Raw genomic sequence first — 19,301 nt, 5'->3', positions numbered from 1 at the left:
ACTAGCTCCATATTCCCTTGTGCAAATTTCAAATGTATGCTTGTTACGACTCAGTGCTGGGTCCACTCCTTTCAAACTGGGTTGTCTCAGATATTTTTAGAACTTTCAGGATCCAGATTCACATGGCCATCCCACAACTGTCTTCAGTATTCCACAACCATAGATCCAACTCCATGTGCCAGCTGACAAGCACCTCAAACTTAGGTCTCCAAATCTCAACATTACTACAGAATTCCACATTTTAGTACTATTTAGTATTTACACTTCTTCAGTTACTAAAGTCATAAGTCAAAACATTATCTTCTTTCTTCCATTTTTTTCCTGTTCCCCATGAAATTCATCCATGTAGTCCAAAGAGTTTACTTTTGAAATTTGTATTTACTTTCCTCTATTTTTTACTACTCTGTGGTCTTTGGCTGAGATTGTTAAAACATTCTCTTTATTTATTTCCACTGGTCCATCTCTGATTTTTCTTTACTGATGAGCTAGGCTGTTCTTTGGAAAGTCAAATAAGAAAGGTTGGGAGTGTAACTTAGATCCCCAGGACAAAAACCCAAACCCAAACTCAAACCCAAACCCAAACCCAAAACCACAAACCAAACCAAACCAAACTAAATACCCAGAAATTCACTGTCTTATTTAATCTTTTTCAGCTGCTTCCCTTCCCATTTAGGATAAAACCCAAATTCTTTCCGAGTCTCACTTTATAATTCTTCCTCTTGATATGCTTCTTTTCTCCTTGTTTCTTTTTTGTTTGCTGTCCACACTCCTCTGCTGCTCACCACCACTGCTTCCATCTGCAATCAGTCTAGATGTACTCATATTTCAGGTCCAAGCTTAGAAGTTCTCATTTTCTTAGAAAATCCTCATTTGCTATATACTCTAAATTAATGACCTCGTCCCATCATTCTCTGTCTAGAAAGCTGTCTCCATAAAAACGTACTATTTACACTATATTTGTGTGTGTGTGTGTGTGGTAGGACTAACTTGACAATGTTAAAGCATCAGAAATATGATGTTTATTCTCTCTGATTGATAGAAGCTCACAATTAGATAAATAGTTACACTGAGTTAGGAAGTTAAAGACTATCATGAAATATGTCTCTGTGATTGCTTTGTTCCTTCCCTGAAAATTGTCCCTAGATTGTGAGGAGGTTGCTGTACCTCAAGCAGCATACCAGGCAAGAAAAAAGGGGAGAGAGCAAAGAACAAAATGAACATACAGTAGCCTCTTTGGGAACACTTTTCTGGAAATCCCACCCAGCGGGTTCTGCTTAAATAACTATTGACCAGTTCTAGACATATGATCATCCTGTCTGCAAAGGAGGTAGGAAATATAGTTTTAAAACACACAATGACTTCTCCACCCAAATCAACTTATTTGGGCATATAGGCAATTAGCATTATTGACCACTATGTGTATGTTTACTAAGTGCCAATTTTTCCTAATTAAACCCTAAGTTTTATAGGACAATCATGGTTTATTTTTTAAGAATTGTACAAACCTGGTGTAGTAAGCACTCAGTAAAATGCCAAACAGTGACATTTCCTGCTCTATCCATGCAAGGGAAGCCATGTGGGAATGTTCTGCTTCTATCAGAGGGTGACCATCTGCTCACATTGTAGTGGGTCCCGAAAGCATCACCTTTCTCTCTTATATCATCTGTTATTATCCCTTCATTAGATTATCCTCACGATGAAACAATCATTTAGTATTACTTTATTTAAAGATATTTATCCTACTTTGCTCCAATATCTTTCATATCAAAATTTCTGGAAGAAATGCTTCCTGATGATGCTTCTACACTCTCGGCTCCCATTCTCACCTCCGTTGACTCTTCACAGCTGCAGTCTCCACAGCTCAAATGCACTGATTTTGCTAATGCCTGCACATTTGGGGGCTCTAGGGTCTCTTCTTTGTTTGCTCAAGAACACTGCTGTCATTATCATCTCAGCCAACTGGCCACTCCTTTTTCACACACCTTCTCCACTTGGCTTGAGACTACTGATGACCTCTTTTCAGCATTTCCTATGGGCTTTGCCTCTTTGCTTTCTCCAGTTTAAGGTCTATCCGTGGTCTCTGCTCTCCTCCACATGGTTTCTATTCAGACACAGTATTATTGACTATCCTGGATTTACCGATTACTGACATGCTAATTTTCATGTTTATAACTCCAGCCCCGGTCTCTTTCCTGTGCTGGCTGTAACTGTCTGTTAGACAAGCATTTATACCTCTTCCACAGGCTTCGTAATTTGACATTATCAGAACATAACACTTTTTCTAGCCTTTCTTCTTGTTATTGTTTTCAGTTTTAATTTTTTATTAGTACATATTTGTACTACAGTGTGATTGCATTCCTCGGAGGAAGTTGGTACAGGCCCGTTACACATCATAATTCTTTTTTCATTCCCTTTTCCTTCCCTACTTTTTAAATCTACATTTTTAATGTACTTGTAATTTATTTCTGTGTATAATGTGAGATACGTATCTGATTTTACCTTTTTCTAATGAGTACCCAGTTTCTCCAGATAATTTATTTAAATATGTGTCTTTATCTCATTGATTTGATATATTTCCTTTATCATACTATCACTCACCATGAGTCTGTTGCTCCATCTCCTAAACAGAATTGTTGTTGTCAGTATTTTTTATTTTAGTCACTTGATAGGCATATATGATAGCTATCTCATTATGACTATGATTTACATTTCACTAATGTGAAATAATTTGAGCAACTTACATGGTAATTTACCACCTATTGTATATATCTGCAGTCAAGTACTACTATTTTCCCCAACACTAATAAGAGAATATTTGCATTCTCTTATCAGTGTTTTCACATAGAAAATCTTTCAAACTTTGGTGAAGCTGGTGGGTTTTTTTTTAAACTTATGGACTGTAATGTTGGTGCTGTTTTAAAACTGTTCTCCTAGCTCAAATCATGAAAAATGCTTTGTTTTCTCCTGAAAATTTTATAGTCTTATGTCTTATATTTTAGGTTTAGATTTATGATCCATTTCTACTTAATTTTTGTGTACTACATAAAGTTATTATTTTTCCTTTATGTGTATTTAATTTGTCTGAGACCATTTGTTGAAAAGACAATATTTTAAACACTAATTTCTGCACATACAGTACATAAAAACATTTATGTATATTTGTTTCTCAGCTCTAATGTATTTCAGTGACTTAAATATTACATTGTTTAATATTGTAATTCTATGCTGCATTTTCCCAAATCTGTTATTAAAATGATTTCATAGATCTGTGGGTTTTTTGTTTGTTTTGTTGAGACAGGGTCTTTCTTTGTAGTACATGCTGGCCTTGAACTTATTATGGAGCCGAGGCTGCCTTGAACTTACTGCCTCTGCCTCCCAAGTGCTGGGGTTAGCTGTCTAATCTTCTTTACTTCATTTAAATGCCAGAAATAAAAGAAAATCTTGACAAAGTTTATAAAAATTATGTCTTGTCTTATCAAATTTAGGAAAAGTGAAAGTTTTACAGGCTTCAAATTTGCAGATCTAGTTCATTTTCTATTTATTTAACCTTACTGCTTTCTTCTATTTTCAGTGCTTTGTAGCTTTTAGCATACTGATCCTCTATTTGTTCTTTTAAACGTACACTTAAACATCCATTTCTGTGTGTTTAAACATGTTATTGTGTTCTTGATTTTAGTTCCACTCATTTATTGCACTTCAGAGAAACCAGCTGATTTTTGTCTGTGAACCTTTTATTCTGCACCCTTATTGAATTCACTTACTAGTTGTAACAAGCTTTTGATAGATAAACTTTGTTTTTCACACATAGATTATCATGCCATCTGCAAATTGTATTGCAGCTTTTCAAAACAATATGTCCTGTCCTTAACTTCCAGCTCTATTTTGAACAAGAGTGGGGGTTCCTATTCTAAGCCAATCTTGTTATAATAGTCATGGTCAAACCTGTCTCAGAGTTACTTGGGGATGAGATGTGAGAGAACAGAAGAAATGAGGAGAAAAAAAAATCCACAGGTGTTTACCTTAAATTTACTGAACTTTTTGGAATTCTACTTTTGGTTACTCAAACCAGAACTAAAGAATGTGTTCTGGGTTTTACTCTATCAAAAGAAGTCAACTCAAGGTTTTGGGTTAGGCTGTGGTCAGAATGTGACTAACAGGGATAAAAAATGAAAATTAAATTGTCTTCATTGTGCTTACATTTCAGATTACTTTTTGTTGATCTGCTGTTACTTACATTTTAGAGGTTTTCAAACATCTGCCTAAGCTCTGTTTCAAGGTTTTATAGTAGAGTCTGAGTGTGAGTCTGTGGGACATAGAGAGGATTGTGCTCACTTCATCTCCTCTTCTTTAGATTGTTAATTTAATGAGACATACTACTCCTGCTGTTGAACCTGGTCTTTTATCACTGACAATCTTTTTTTAGTGTTGTCTTACTTGACACCCAAAATGAGAGAAGGGCAGGTTTATTTTGGTTCATAGTTTGTAGTGTTTCAGTTCATAGTTGGTTGGCTTTAAGGCAGGAATGCACAGCAGAGAGCATTGAAGAGGAGAAACAGTTCATGGTGGGCAGAAGGCTGCAAAGCAGCAGAGCAGTGAAGTGTGGCAGAACAAATGACAGCAGCAGCCCTCTCTTTCCCTTATTCTATCCTGGCTATGTCTCCTTAGAGTGGGTAGCACTTGCACCTAGTGTGGGGCACCCCCAAACCTAGTATCTCATGATGCGTCAATCCTGGCATCATCTCTAACCCCAGAATCACACACTCTAGATTCATTTACCTCTGAAAAGCCCTATTTATGACTGCATGAGGCTTGGGGTTGGGTATCTAGATACAAGCCGTAGTAGTTGTGGTGTTTTACTCTTTTAATATATTGCTGAGCTTTATTTAATAATAATAATATTTTGGTTAAAATTATTTTCTTTATATTAATGAGGGATAAATGCTTTTTGGCTTTTTTCTTTGTACTCTAATTTGAGTATGCGGATGCTATATTTTTATATATTTAATGTGACCTTAAGTATATTTTTTTGTACAGAATTTTGTTTTGCTCAAGGACTTTTAATACATTTAACTGAGTCATTTGTTCAATTATTAACATCATATTTTATAACTTTGAAAGGAAGAAAAACCTATTACCTGTACTTTATGATAGTCTTTCTTTCATATTCCTTTCAGATTCATTAAAATCTAGGATATTTTTAGCCATTCAAATATCTTTTTTCTCTTATTTTTTCGCTTGTCCTTTCAGAATTCAAAAGATTTATTTATTTTATTTGGTTTTGATTTATCTCATTTAAGTTGAATTTTTTTTCTATATGATTGCTTTTATTTATTTTTTAAAGTTGAGTTATTTTTCTGTCATTCTTATTATATTTTCAGTGAGGTTTTTTTAGTTATTGTTTAGCTTTCAATTTCAAAATTTCTACTTAGTTCTACTTTTTCATCAGTTACAACAGTGGTTGAAATTGCTTTCTAGAGTATGTTTATTATAACTGAATCTCTTGTCAGGTAATTCTAACATCTAGATCATCTCATTATTGGTATCTGTTGAGTTCTTTTATTATGTGATTGTGATTTTGGGGGATTGGATAAAATGGGAAATTTCCACTGTGTAATAGACATTTTGAGTACTATTGAATAAGATCTGATTCCTACTTAAATCTTTTTAGTAGGAATTTAACACATTTATATGTCTTTTCATTGGTATACTGCTTTGGAGTGTGTTTGTACCATACAGGGATTGAAACTTTCTTAATTCATTTTTAAAAGATTTCTGTATTTTTACTCTGTTCAGTTTCACAGATAAACTGAACAAGAGTGAGTCTGGTAATTGATAGATAAATTTAAAGGATATTTTTCTCTATTGCCTACCACTCCTCGATCCCACTCAAATAGTGTAGCCAGGAGACAGAATTTTAAAATTATACTGCAAATAGAAGACCACATGTAGAGACTTTAAGCTGCCACTGAAAACTGAAACAATAAATGTAAGTGATAATAAAAATACAGTTTAAATAAGTTAAATGTCATATATTGAACTCCATCAGTAGACTTGAACAATTGTGATGCTTATTCTGGAGACAGAATCTGTGCTTTTCACAAAAGATGATAATCAAGATATAATGGTAAAATAATTCATCAAATCAAATTATTAATGATGCAATAAATTATAATTAAAATTATTAACAACAATATCACTAATTATTTCATTTGTTAATTTCATTTCAGTAAAATTTTGAGGTGGAATGTGAAGTTTATTTCTTAAAAAAAACTTCCCAGTATCAGTCTATTCATAAATACACAACTAAAAGAGTTCACTTTGAGAAGCTCACTAATAAACAATGACGCCTTAACTTTTTGGAAATGCATTGTTCTTGATTCTTTTGATTGTGACCATGATGATATGATGAAGTTATGTTGAACAAACAAGTGTAAATCAAAAAGATCTTTAGCATTTGGAATTCTGATAAGAACAGATTAGAAGTCTCAATGATTGCATTTATTTAAATATCTGAGAAGAATACTATATCATCTTACTTACTGCTAAATGAAAGCAAAGATTATTCATTTCATAACTGGAAGAGAAATAGAAGGTGGAGGATAACCAGCAAAAGAAGATAGGGTAAATATTTTCATGTAAACAAGACTGGTTTTTGTGCCATGCCTATGTTAAAGCTATAAAGAATACACCAAAAAAATTTGACCTACCATGCAATCACTTAGAATGAAGTATCTGTGATACAATATGTAATTAAGCCCTGGAACTTGCTACTACTAGATTTTATTCAAATAAATAACCTAGATCAGAAGATATGGTAAATACATTTTATAGAAACTTCAATGCTTGGGAATTTGGAACAAACAAAATATGAAATGAATGAAATATAAATGACTTCCACTTTCAGAGAGTGGTTGATGTATTTTAGGACATGTATGAATTCCCCTTAGTTTTGAAAAATTGTTATATCCAAGTCTTTCCCCTTTTCATAATATGCCTGTAAATCTAGCTATATTACCAAGCCATTTGCATTAGCATTACATTACCAAAGGAAAAAATTTTATTCTCAGTCTACCTATAACTTGAATTCACCCCTAGTACTTTACTCAAATGCCTCTAAAGTAGAAACTGTCATTTCATTTGTCCCCCTTCACTTAGGCCAAGGGAAGAAAATAAGATCTATCTTCCACTTCCGTCATAATTTTCAAGGCATTTTTTATTAATTTATTTTATAAATTACTTAGTCCTTTTCCTTTGAAGTTCTAAGCATCTATTTTATTTGACAGGGTCTCACTATGTAGTTCAGGCTAACATTGAACTCAGTAGGTAACCTAAGCTGGCCTCAAATGTATGGCAACACTCCTGCCCCCCGCCCCCAATTCTGGGATTGCAGACATGTGCCACCATCCCTGGTTCAATATATCTATTCCTTCTTTTCAAGCTTGATTATAGCTATCAGCCAAACTTAAAGCTAGTCGCTCTGATTGTTAGAGAATTTTGGCTTGTGTCTTTTTTGTTAATTCAAGCTCATCCTTAGCTTGAATGGTTACATTGGGATACCAGGTACTATGCAGTTTTGTTTTCTGAAGATGGGCTATATTTGAGATTCAGAAATGTTTACTTCTAATCACACCTTACAGGCCTTTGCGTATCTAGGATTCTCCTTAGTCATACTTAATAACTTGTCTTCTAGTACAATGATGTCCAACATCTTACAGTCCATCTGTGTCCCTCTTGATTCTCTTCTGTGTAGCCTGTAAAGATTTACCATGTTCATCAGTTGTAAAAGTTTCAGGGTGTAAACTGTATTGCTGATGTCCATGGTCCTGAAACTATTTGTACTCTGTAAACAGTGAAGGTCATTTTCTTTCTATACTATGCTGTGCCTTCTCTCAACTTCATACCCTACCATTTCACTAACTTGCATTTCACATACCCTACCAACTCACTAACATTTAACTTTAACCTTTCCCACCTGAGTCCCACTGCTCTCCACCCTGCTCTTGGACCTACAAATATTACTGCAGAAAAACTACCAAGCTTCCAGAACTATTTAACTGTTAACCACAGTTAGTTGTCTGCCAGTTTTTCTTTCTTTATAAGTCTGAATCTTCATTATGCTTATTCTTTAAATGTAAGAATATCCCAGGTCCTCTTCCTCTTCCATCTTAAATGCAGTGTACTCAAAGCTGAACGTATTATTTCCTTGTTCTCCATCATGCACACTGAAACTGGACTTTCTGTCTCTGTTAGTAACATCATTTTCCATCTAGGCAGCAGAGAAAGAAATCATTATAACCCTCAGCACCAGCTTATTATGTACATTCATTCCAGTGGGTTTTATTCATGATACTGCCTCTTCTGTTTCTTACCTTAGTTTACTATAGTTATAGACTATAACAAATTCCTCAGTGATAATATTTGCATGCTTTTCTGGTCTAATACTTTCAGTTTACCCTTAGACATTTCATCTCTATAAGCCTCTATAACATCAGCAACTATAATACACATGAAAGAAAGAGAAAAGAGAAGTGAACCTTTGTTTCTCACCTGAAGGTGTTTGTTTCTCAGGATCTAGAATACAGTAGCTTTACCATAAGGATCTGTAAGTTGAATTCAAATGTATAAAACACTAATATTAAAAATGTCTTGAATAAATGAAAAATGTAATTGAGAAGCTGCAATAAAGGGAAAGCCTCAGAAAGGCAGTCATATGATACCAAAGCTATGTGACAAATTTAGTTTGACTTTGACTTAAGAAAGTTTGCTTTCCTATGATTCTTTATAAAGCTACTCTGTAGATTTGAAGAAAAGAATGACTTAGTCTACAAAGAGCACTTTGTTTTATTTATAAGTATTTTGTTGGAAAAAGTGAATATTTTTATTTATTATGTATTATACAATTAAATAGAAACTATGACTATTAGTTTATTTGGAGAAAATAACAGAACATACTTCAGATAAAATTTGTAAAGATAGAAAATTCACTAGTAATAGTAAAGAAAATTTGAAACTTTTTAGGTCATATGAAGGTTTGACAGACCCCTAAAGTGCCTCTCTGTTGTTAATTTACCAGAGGCAATATATCTTTGAAAAGTGTATTTATGAATAAGCAACTATAGGTGCAATGTATGAATAAAAAACAAGTGTCTCTAAAAAGTCCTTGATATTCATCCAGTCCCACAGGGAAGCATAAGGCAAAGGGGCTATTCTGATAACAGCTCCTAGAAGATAGAAGTAGGCATTTTTGCTAGATCCTTGGCAACAAAGTATAAGAGTATTGATACCAAACATCTTCCTACCTCCTCCTGGTACCGAATGATAGTAGCTGACCCCATGACTCATAGCTGATCCCATGAGTAGGCATGTGTGAAGATTCAGTGAATAGTATTCTTGGTAGGGACGATGCACTGCCTGGAGACTTAAGAATGTGGATGAGGAGTCAACAAAGGTAAAGGGAAACATGGAAGGCACATGTGGTAGCTATAATCCTTTAGGGAAATTTTTTCCATGGTGACTTCAAACATCATAGTAGGCTTCAGTCCTTGGGAAGAAAATGAGAACAAGAGGCAGTAAAATTTAGAATATTACCTTTCATGTGACCTTTTCTGTACTTGTGCAATGTACAGAATCATCTTATCACTGTATAGAAGGCAGAAGACTTGATATGTGCTATGCTAATTCCTGTGACTGAGTTTCCTTGTTGGACTTAGATCACGTTGGGATTGGTTAGTTGTAAATAGATTGCTGCAGACCCAGTAGTGGGAGGGATTTCTGACTTAAAACGGAGAAGAAAACAATGATGAGTACACTTTTAATTAGGACTGAGTCTTGGTAATTTCAGGAGGATTCCTCTGTGTGTCATGTGGATCCCTCCCCTTTAACCTGCAAACCATTTGCGTACTTGAAAGTACTTCATCTACAATACATAGTCAATAGAAAAGTTGTAGAGTTAAAAGCATTTCCGCTCACTCTCATCAATTTTCACTCTTAATAGAGTATAAAACATGCAAAATTCATTTGTAAGTTTGTATTTTCTGTATCAACCTTAGCCTTTTCCATCAGAAAGTTTATTGCAACTGATAAATAAATTTAAAAAAAGCTTGGAGGATTATTTGCTGCCTTATTTTTCTTTACTATTATATTGGTTGTAAACCATCATAAAGGTGAATAATAATTATTCTCTTTGACTTTGGATAAGCAAGCAGGATCTCCTTCCTGGGAAGGATGTAATTGATTGTACCATCATCTAATTACAAAAAAGGGTCAGTTGTGTTGGTAGACATTAGCTATACTCTTAAAAACTGGTTCAGGAGAACCAGTATTACAAACTTTTCTTTACATAGTAGTGAAGGTGGGGACCACACACCATTCAACACTGATGCCGAAGCCACGACCGGAATGCAATCCTGCCCCAGCGTGGCATGTACTGATGGCAAAGATATTTATTGGTTCCCATCTATATTTGCTTACATCTGGTCGCTTTTCAAGGGTTAACTCCATCTCAGTGAACTCCAGTCTGTGATAGAGCAGGGTGGATTTGGGTGGTACAGATGTGGCTTCCTATTGCAGGTAAGAGGGTGGAGGCGAGGCTGGCAGGATGACAAGAATGAATACATGTCCCAAGTTTCAGCTGGTGTCTGACCTTGCTAGGTCAGGTAAGCCTTGAGCGAGTGAGATAACTAAATTGACAGATTTGTCTGGTGGAAATTCCCAAATCAGAGCAAACTGGAAAGAAGGAGGAGCAGAGAAAGATAGGAAACAAGACCAAGTGAGAAAGATAGCAAACTGTACAAAGTGAAGTCAATCAAAAAAGTGTTCTGATAAAATCTGAGTTTGAGGAATGATACATAGTATTAAATTCTATTTTAGGCCATTATCAGGCAAATTTATAGAAAATAAGGTAAAAATAAATGAACCTTTAAGAAATCAATGACAAATTGCAACAAAATTGGATACCAAACACAGAGTCACAGTTTTCTCTAAGCTTTGCTTTAGCCTGCGGATGATGTCTCTTTGGGGTACCAGTGCAGCATGTTTAAGACAGGATGGTAAATACTGTTGCTCTTCAGTTTAGCTGGTTACATTACCACCGTCATCAAGGAGTTGGGAAAGTCACCTCTTCAAATGTGAGTCACATGCAAACTGAATGAACCACATAATGACCGCCTTAGTCAGATACTATTTTGAAACCTGGTGGAAAGTTACATACGTGTAAGTTTCTTTAAAAACAGTGCTGTGCCCTGAGTCACAGGGACTCCATTCCAGAAACAAAGTCTAAACACTAGCAAGCAGGCTTTTGGCCAGGGTACAGGAAAAGCACCTCTGATGAGCTTTTAAGACAAATTCAAAGGTTTTTTAGAACAAAATATAGCTTTGGAAATGCTTATGTTGGTTCATTAAATAATAAGTCAGGTTCCCACCTCAACCATTCTTTGTCACATCTTTGAGTTCACAGGTAAAGACTTTAGGGCTGAACACTTCTCAGCAATGTGTAAACATCTTGCTTGTGAGTAAAAACTACTCACTAAAAAGATAAGATTCTTATACCTGCCAGTGTGAATAAATTGTCAATTTACATATTCAAATATGTTGCTCTTGTCTACTATTTCAGGGAGAGTTAATTTCACCACTGAACCTCAAGAAAAGTATAGATGGTCAGTGCTCATGTCCAGTGGTCTCAGAGTCATTTTTTTGGAGGGATTCCTCTTCTAGTAGGCAGCTTGTGTCACCACTAGCAAATCTGTTTGAGTTTAGGTGCCACAAGACAAAACACTGACTCCAAATTTCTTCCAGAAGCCATGTTTGTCATTTCTTATGAACTTACTTGGCATCCTGCTAATTTCTTATTTATTCCTGGCTTAGAATCTCAGTCCATCCTCCAACAAGCTAGCTCTCAGGATTGGATCACTTATGAACAACACAAAATGTGCCATGACACTATTTCTGAAGAATTAAACTTCTTTATTCTCTTGTTGACTTTTTAAAAGTTAAGAAAAAAATCGAACTCATAAATGTACATTAATATGTTCATTCAGTTTAACACATAACATTTCACTAATCCTTCCTTCCTCATTCTTTCTCCAAGAAAACTTCCCTTTTCACTAGAGGGAACAATCATTTTCTTGACCTCTGTGTCCACTCACAGAAACATTCTGAAAACCACTTTTCTTGGTTTTATCTTTTCATAAGGAATCACACTGTGTACATTTTTTCCGGGTGTTGAATTTGGGTTATGAATCTCACTTCTCTCAGTCTTATGAGGATATATGTCTCTGTTGTGGAGATTTCAGGCATCAGTGAGCAGAAGGTGGCATATCTGGGCCTTAGTGCCCCTTCCTCTCCAACCTTCCTGCAGTTCAGTCCTTGCATAGATGCCATTGCATCATTTTTCTGAAAGAGAGAACTATCTCAGATGACATTAGTGGCAAATCACCCAGATTTGGAAGGCAAGTTACTATAGAAAAATGGCTAAGTTGGTAAGCTTCTTATGCTGAATAGTAATAATATATAATACATCGTAACAAAAATAAAGTGACGGTGCAGAGAAGGTAGGAAAGGGGAACTAAAATTACTGAGCCTATTTTATAAGAAACACCATGTTCTTGGTTAGACATGTAGTTAACTTTGATCTAAATTCTTATTTTATGAATGAGAGAAAAGCAGCCACAGAAATTAACTTATTTAAAAATCACACAATTGATAGGGTTGCCAAGGCTCCAGTCTTAATAACTTATTCATCATTTTACTTGTAGGTTACAGGTAACCTACGTAGTGAGGAGTGCAGATGAGATCATAAAACTTACCGGACAAAACACAGTATCAGAGCTGGTGGTGGTGGCTCACCAGTAGGCTCCTTAGCTGGCAAGTGTGAGGTCCTGGTTTTGATTTCTGCTATAAATCAATAATTAACCCTGCACGCTCTCTTTTTTTTTCCCTCCCTGCTTCTTGCTTAACAGGAACAATAATATTCAACCACTTTTAATGCTACTTCTTCTATCTTCCTCCAAATATCTAGTAAACATGCTAGTATTAGCCTTTTTTGCTTTTTACTTTTGGAGACTCTCTATAGATTTTTTTCATGTAAAGATGATGGAACTCCTGGGTAGACTTTTCCCCACTAGCACCTTTATAATCTCTTTCTAATCTTCCTAGAGAAATATACTGCAAGTTTTACTTACCTCAATATTTAATATTTAAATCATTAAAACAAAGGGAATTGTATCCACTGCTGATCATAAGTATGCTCTGATATATTTTGCAGTATAATCTTTGTTTTTCTTGAACTAATGATGAGAATCTTTCAATGTGTTATTTTCCATTCTTCCTACGACTAATATATTTATTTTCTGATGGAAGTAGCTATCCTTCCTTACGTTTTCAATATATTCAAACACTTCTGTCTCTTGAGAAGATATTCACCATACATGAATTACCAACATGGTTAAGATATTCAACTTAGCACTGATTATACAATTCAAATGAAAGAAGCTTAAGCAAAGGCTTGTAGGAATAATGTGTAAAGACATAAACATTAAGTAGAACAAAATTCTACTCCTTTTGAAGGGTTGAGCTCAGCCACCTTTCTCAAATACAGTATTCCCCATTTCTCAAGGTAGAAATAATGGTAGTGATCACACACACACACACACACACACAGAGTGAGAGACAGAGAAACAGAATATGATCAATCTGAGTTCTTATTTTATAAACAATAAATTGCACATTCTGTCCCCCAGAACTTCATTTTCTTCAAATCTCTAGGATTGTGCTGGTACTCCCTGATACTAATAAACTTACAGATGTTAGAATATGAATCTTTGAAAGATGAACTCTATTGTACTATTAGATACCATAATTAGAGCATAGAGGAATTGAAAAAACAAGTAACAAAAATCAGTGACAGAATTTCAACATTTAAAAAACTGCCAGTTGTGCCTCAGTATGGGCTATCCACATATATTATAAAAAACTGCCATGTGATATCAAATAACACTTCAGTGTTCTTGTTTAGTTCATTGAAATTATCTATTTTGACTGCTCCGAATTAGAGCTGTAGTTAATACTCTGCAAACTCCTTTTGGTTTGTTCTATAAAGGCATGAACATAATCTCATTGTAATGCCATTATTTAAAACTATCATGGTCATCAAAAAAGAAGACAGGGAGTGTCTGAGTGAGAGGCTTTATAGTTCAGAGTAATGCAGGGAACTCTTCCAGACACTCCCAACCAGCTGCCAACTTCCTCTATGAAGACACTAAGGTAAGTATTTCCAGAGTCCAAAATGTCATGTCTGGAGAGAGAGAGAGAAAAGGAGGAGAGAGTGAGGGAGCGGGAGAGGGAGAGAGAGAGAGGAAAAAACCATAAACCTACTTTTCTGTATGTGAGAAATTATATGCATCCAATTCTCAACATCGTCCTATTCTATCTTATAGCTTGTTCAGGGCTGACATTAAGTATATCATATAATCTCTTGTTATTTTGTTTTGAAATTCCTTTTCATTAGTTTTATTCTTTTTTTCACTTTAAAAGAAAAAGAAAATCATACAGCACAGTACAGGGGATAAGGTACCAATCAAAACTTAATGTCCCAGCGCTTGCCTGGCAAGCCCAAGGTCATGAGTTTGGTCTCCGATACCCCCCTCCAAACACCTTAAAGTCCCGTCTCCAAATAGATAAATAGAGAATCATGCACAAAGTTTTCCAGTGCTCTTATTTAAGTCACTGTATGTTGGGGTGTATGAATTTTTGAGAATATTGTTGAAAATGCTTTAATAATTGAGTCAAGTAGTCAGCTGAGTAAAGATTCATCAAAGTTTGAAATTATGTTTTAAAAATAAATGAAAAGATTTAAAAGTACTTCTATAGAGCAGCAACTATCTTTATAGCATTACATTTGATTGCTGACAAAAATAAAAGTTAAGCATGCTCTGTATTTATTTTGTTCTAATATGTACATTAGTAAATATATATTTTTAATAGTGCACCATGAACTGATTTTCTTTGTACAGTCAACATTATTCTGAGTGAATAATATTTTTATTGTTTTTATGATGCACAACTTATCAGTAGATATAATAAATTCATGCCATGAAATATTATCATGTTTTCATTTCATGTTTTATTGGATGTTTACATCTGATTTTTCTTTATACTTTACTTTGAAAATTATTTTTCTTGATTTTTTACTAGACTCCTATAGGAATGCTTTGATGAAAAAAGTATATATGCTTGCATATATATATATATATATATATATATATATATATATACACACACACACACACATATATATATATATGGTATAGGGATTGTAGGAAAGAAAGTGACAAAATAACTCTAGGGTTGAAATTCTCTGTAAGTAACCAAGTAAGCTTCAGACTACTATGGGCTTTCTTAAAGTTCTCAATTTTGAAGCTGGAATTTAAGAACTTTCATGGGTATATGCTAATTTGTATTCATTGAAAATTTGAATGAATTGCCTCCTCATGCCATAAATGTTTATATAAGATGCATAAAAGTGTGGTATATTTTGATAAAATGAAAATTACTCTACAAAGATCAAGTTCTTTTATAATTTGAAAAGAATTTTTCATCAGCACTCTGTCTGACGAGTGTATCCTGGATATTATCACATTGACATCCTCTGTAGCTTTATTTTAGTTTTTCATGCATACCCAAGTCATTTGGTACTCAGTGGTTTTTAAAGTTTATTTTTGTTCATTTTTTATTCATTCATTTTTAAGTTGTTGTGAAAATAATTATATGGGAAAGAAAAATCACGGTTTTGGTCCCATACTAATTTTTTTCATCTATCCATTTACGAAAACTTGGGGCATAGAATAACTCTTTCAGCCTGAAATAAAAGCTGTCTATTTGCTAGTGAGGTTCACTAGATGCAGAAGGAAGATGAAGAAGGAAGATTCTTAATTTCATTGCTAGAAATTACAGTGCACCTGGACAGAGAAAGATAATAAAGACAGTTACCTGAAGGGAACATACTTTTGGAAATGATTTTCAGCATTAGTGAACATGTCTGTGCAAAGGTTTTTAGGCACATAAAATTGAGTACCTATCATTCTAACAGTTAAGGCTTAAAAAATTTATTTTTGTCTAGGAATGTCTTGGCTCATGTTTTTCTGTAATAATTTTTGTTTAGTAAGATTTCTGTGCCACAGAAATTGTCTTAGGTTTTAAAAAAATGTACTTCATCTCCTGAAAGGACAAATTTCAGTGTAGCTTTTATATTTCATCAATATGATAGCTTTGTGGAAAAGTATCAGGATAGATGAAATTTAGAAAATTTGTGATTATTACTTAGAAAACAATTAAAGAATAACTTTTAAAAAGTGCTACCAAAGTGATAAGATAGAAAGAAACAAGTTTTAAGGTAAGAGGAAGAATTGAGGCTTTACCCAAAAAAGTGCACCTGAAAGCGTGTTTTTTACAGTTTGGGATATAATACCACCAGGTAGCTTCCAGATCTCCAATGAAATATACAAAAAGGATCTTAAACAGTCATTTAATGCAGTCTTGATTTAAAGCAGCTAGCCATATAATACCATTGTGTTGTAATAGACTGAAAATCTACTTAATCTCCACAGTAAATATTTGGAAAAGATTATTATGGTTTTGCTTTTCAAGTTACTTTCTAAGACTGATTCATTTCATATAGCATTGTCCATAATTTTCAACAAGTCTTGGAAATCTTTTTGAAGGGGGAGAACATAGCATACATTTTACTCTTAAAAGTAAGGAAATTCTTACTAGCATTAAGTTAGAAAATCAATGCATGCTTCACTTTCATGCATTTGATTGCATGTTTTTAAATACTGAGCTTATTTTTTCATATTTTAGAAGCAATACTTACTTTCCAGGTCTGAAATAGGATTTGCATCCTTGAAAACTCTGGAAGCCTTAGGAACTGCCAGTGTCACCCAACATGCAGCTCTTCCCTGTACCTACGAGCTCTCATACCTTGCTGTCCCTCCCAGCCTTTCTCTAGTGGCGCAGTAACAACGGCCTCTGTTCATTAACATGAGTTACTTGGGTTAGATATGAAGTGAACTTCATGTTTTTCTGAGTTAATTTTATCTTATTTGTTTGTTTGCTTATTTACTCATTGTCTTGTGGTTCTGGAGATCACACCCAGAGCCTCCTGCAAGTTAGGGAAGCACTGTACCACTGAGCAACAGCCCCTGCCCTGGAGAACTTCTAAAAGAGTACAGATTTTATTTCTTGGAATAAAGAGTGGATGGGGTGTGAATGGCTTTTTAAAAAACCTATGCCTCTGGAGTATAATTGAGGAATGGGCCTTCCAAATAGAAGAAACAGACTTTTATCTTGAGGAAACATTACAGCTTGCTGCCTCAGTTATTACTCTTTGGGCTTGGAATTCCAAGTGTACTTTGTAAGTGTCTTATATCTAAATTTTTTGTTCACTAAAACGACTAGATTATTACCATTTTATAGAAAACAATAAATATAGCAGTTTGAATTCATTGAATGTCTATTATAAGAATAGTTGTTAGTTGTTCAAACTCAAGGTCCCATTTGATGAAAATAGAAAAGATTTACTTCAATCTCATTTGATTTATTGTTTAAATTAATTTTATTGGTACACTTTTGATATCCATAATGTCACATGATCATAGGGAATTTATACCCATATATAATACATCTTGATTGTTCTTATTTGCCTATTTCCCTCCCTTCCTTTCAGCCTTTCTTCCTCCTCCCATTTACAAAAGCTTTGTTCTCATTTTTCTCTTTCTATTCTCTTTTTCTTTTCTCTTCCTTCTGTCCCCTGCAGCCCTGTCTCACTGCCATTCTCATTTGAAAATTTTATTACTTCTCAATATCTATCATCCAGGACATTAATTATTTGTGGCTCTAATCATGTACACAAGTGTTTCTTCCACTTCAGGATATTCTTTCTTCTCCACACTGCTCCTCTCTGTATCAGATGCCTAGTAGTATGGTGCACTCATTTTATAGCATGAAAGCTAGAAAAGAGCATGATTTTCTATTGATTGGCATTATGCTAGATTCCATGAAAAGCTCATCTCACTGAATAACCTGAACCTTAGAAACTCAGAGAAATTAAAGACAACACAAGTCACACAAACTCTTTTTTTTTTTTTGTCTTTTTCATTTTTATCGGTACCGGGGATTGAACTCACGACTGCCTGCTTGCAAGGCAGGGGCTTATGCCGCTGAGCTAAATCCCCAGCCCAGTCACACAACTCTTTTAATAACAATCTTGGGAGTATAACTGGGCCTGATAGCATTTATGACTCTTGGAACTTGTCACAATATGAGATGTCTACAGGATATTATGAAATGTTCAAAGACAATAATTTGAGGCGTTCATGCAAGTTGATTTAATCTGAAGTAATCCTACTTTGTCATATTGGATTCATTTTGTAGACAATGTCTACAAAACAAAAATGGCAACTTACATCTCTTCAGAATTCCATGGTGATGGCATCCTCTATATTTCAGAAACAATACTGTGAAAGATAATCTTATTTTACTCTTCAAATTTAAATTTGCTGTTGCAGCCTAGATTTTCTAGTAAGCAATAGATATGAGCTAGAAAATCAAATATTTTCATAATGTATACTGCAATAACTGTGTTTCCCATTTTAAAAGTTCAGAAAATGGCCTTAGAAGAATGAATACATGTATGGGACTAAGGACGTATTATGTTTGAAATTAGTATTATCTTTTAAAAATTGAAAATGAATGATTGCTCTAAGAATTAAGACGCATTGAGCAACCCACTCAGGACTTCTTCTGTCTCTCAGACAGAAGCTTGCTTTCTTTCAATAAATATTTCTGCTCTTGACCTCTGTTGTTTCTCAAATTCACTCTTTGATTTTAGAGAACATGACCTTATACAGAGCATCTAGTAGGTTGGGAATTTCTTTCCCCTATATCACTACCAACTTCTTTTACCATGAAGTCCCTTGGGAAACCAGACGCTATGATCACCCGCTGTTCTCATGGTGCTATCAGCAGCCCCCTTACTGATATAAGGGAATGAAACTCCAGCCTAATAGACGTTCAGTACGAGTTCCTGTTCTCAAAAATAGAATTTTAGGAGCAATGGAAGTCAAGAGCGGAATATATTTCTTGAGAGAAAGAGAGCTTCTGTGTGAGACTGACAAAGAGCCAGAAGAGGTTCCCAGCGGGTTGCTGAGGACCCTCCCCTGTCTTTTCTAGAATCTTTATAGAGCAAAATCATGAGGTGAGACAGGCCCAAGATAGGGAAAAATGGGAATTTGTCAGGCAGGCATGAG

The 19,301-nt window shown here is 34.7% G+C and overlaps 1 protein-coding gene across 2 annotated transcripts in view; it reads left to right on the top strand.

The window, feature by feature from the left end:
- Serpinb7 (serpin family B member 7) overlaps positions 1-19,301 on the top strand; it is a 51,473-nt gene that overhangs the window by 10,991 nt on the left and 21,181 nt on the right. The window contains exon 1 of one of the 2 annotated variants that reach the window (XM_063232122.1): positions 14,216-14,259. The exons of the other annotated variant lie outside the window; for it this stretch is intronic. The gene's annotated coding sequence lies outside the window, so the exon portion shown is untranslated. Of the gene's footprint in view, positions 1-14,215; positions 14,260-19,301 lie in introns of those variants that run through there. 2 annotated transcript variants of the gene reach the window in all.

The sequence above is a fragment of the Cavia porcellus genome, unplaced genomic scaffold (assembly GCF_034190915.1).
Source record: "Cavia porcellus strain 051 isolate PalLab524CR breed Dunkin Hartley unplaced genomic scaffold, mCavPor4.1 scaffold_20, whole genome shotgun sequence".
Taxonomy (NCBI): Eukaryota; Metazoa; Chordata; class Mammalia; order Rodentia; family Caviidae; genus Cavia; species Cavia porcellus.
Note: the sequence above shows the minus strand (reverse complement) of the source record. Positions and strands in the feature narration are given on the sequence as shown.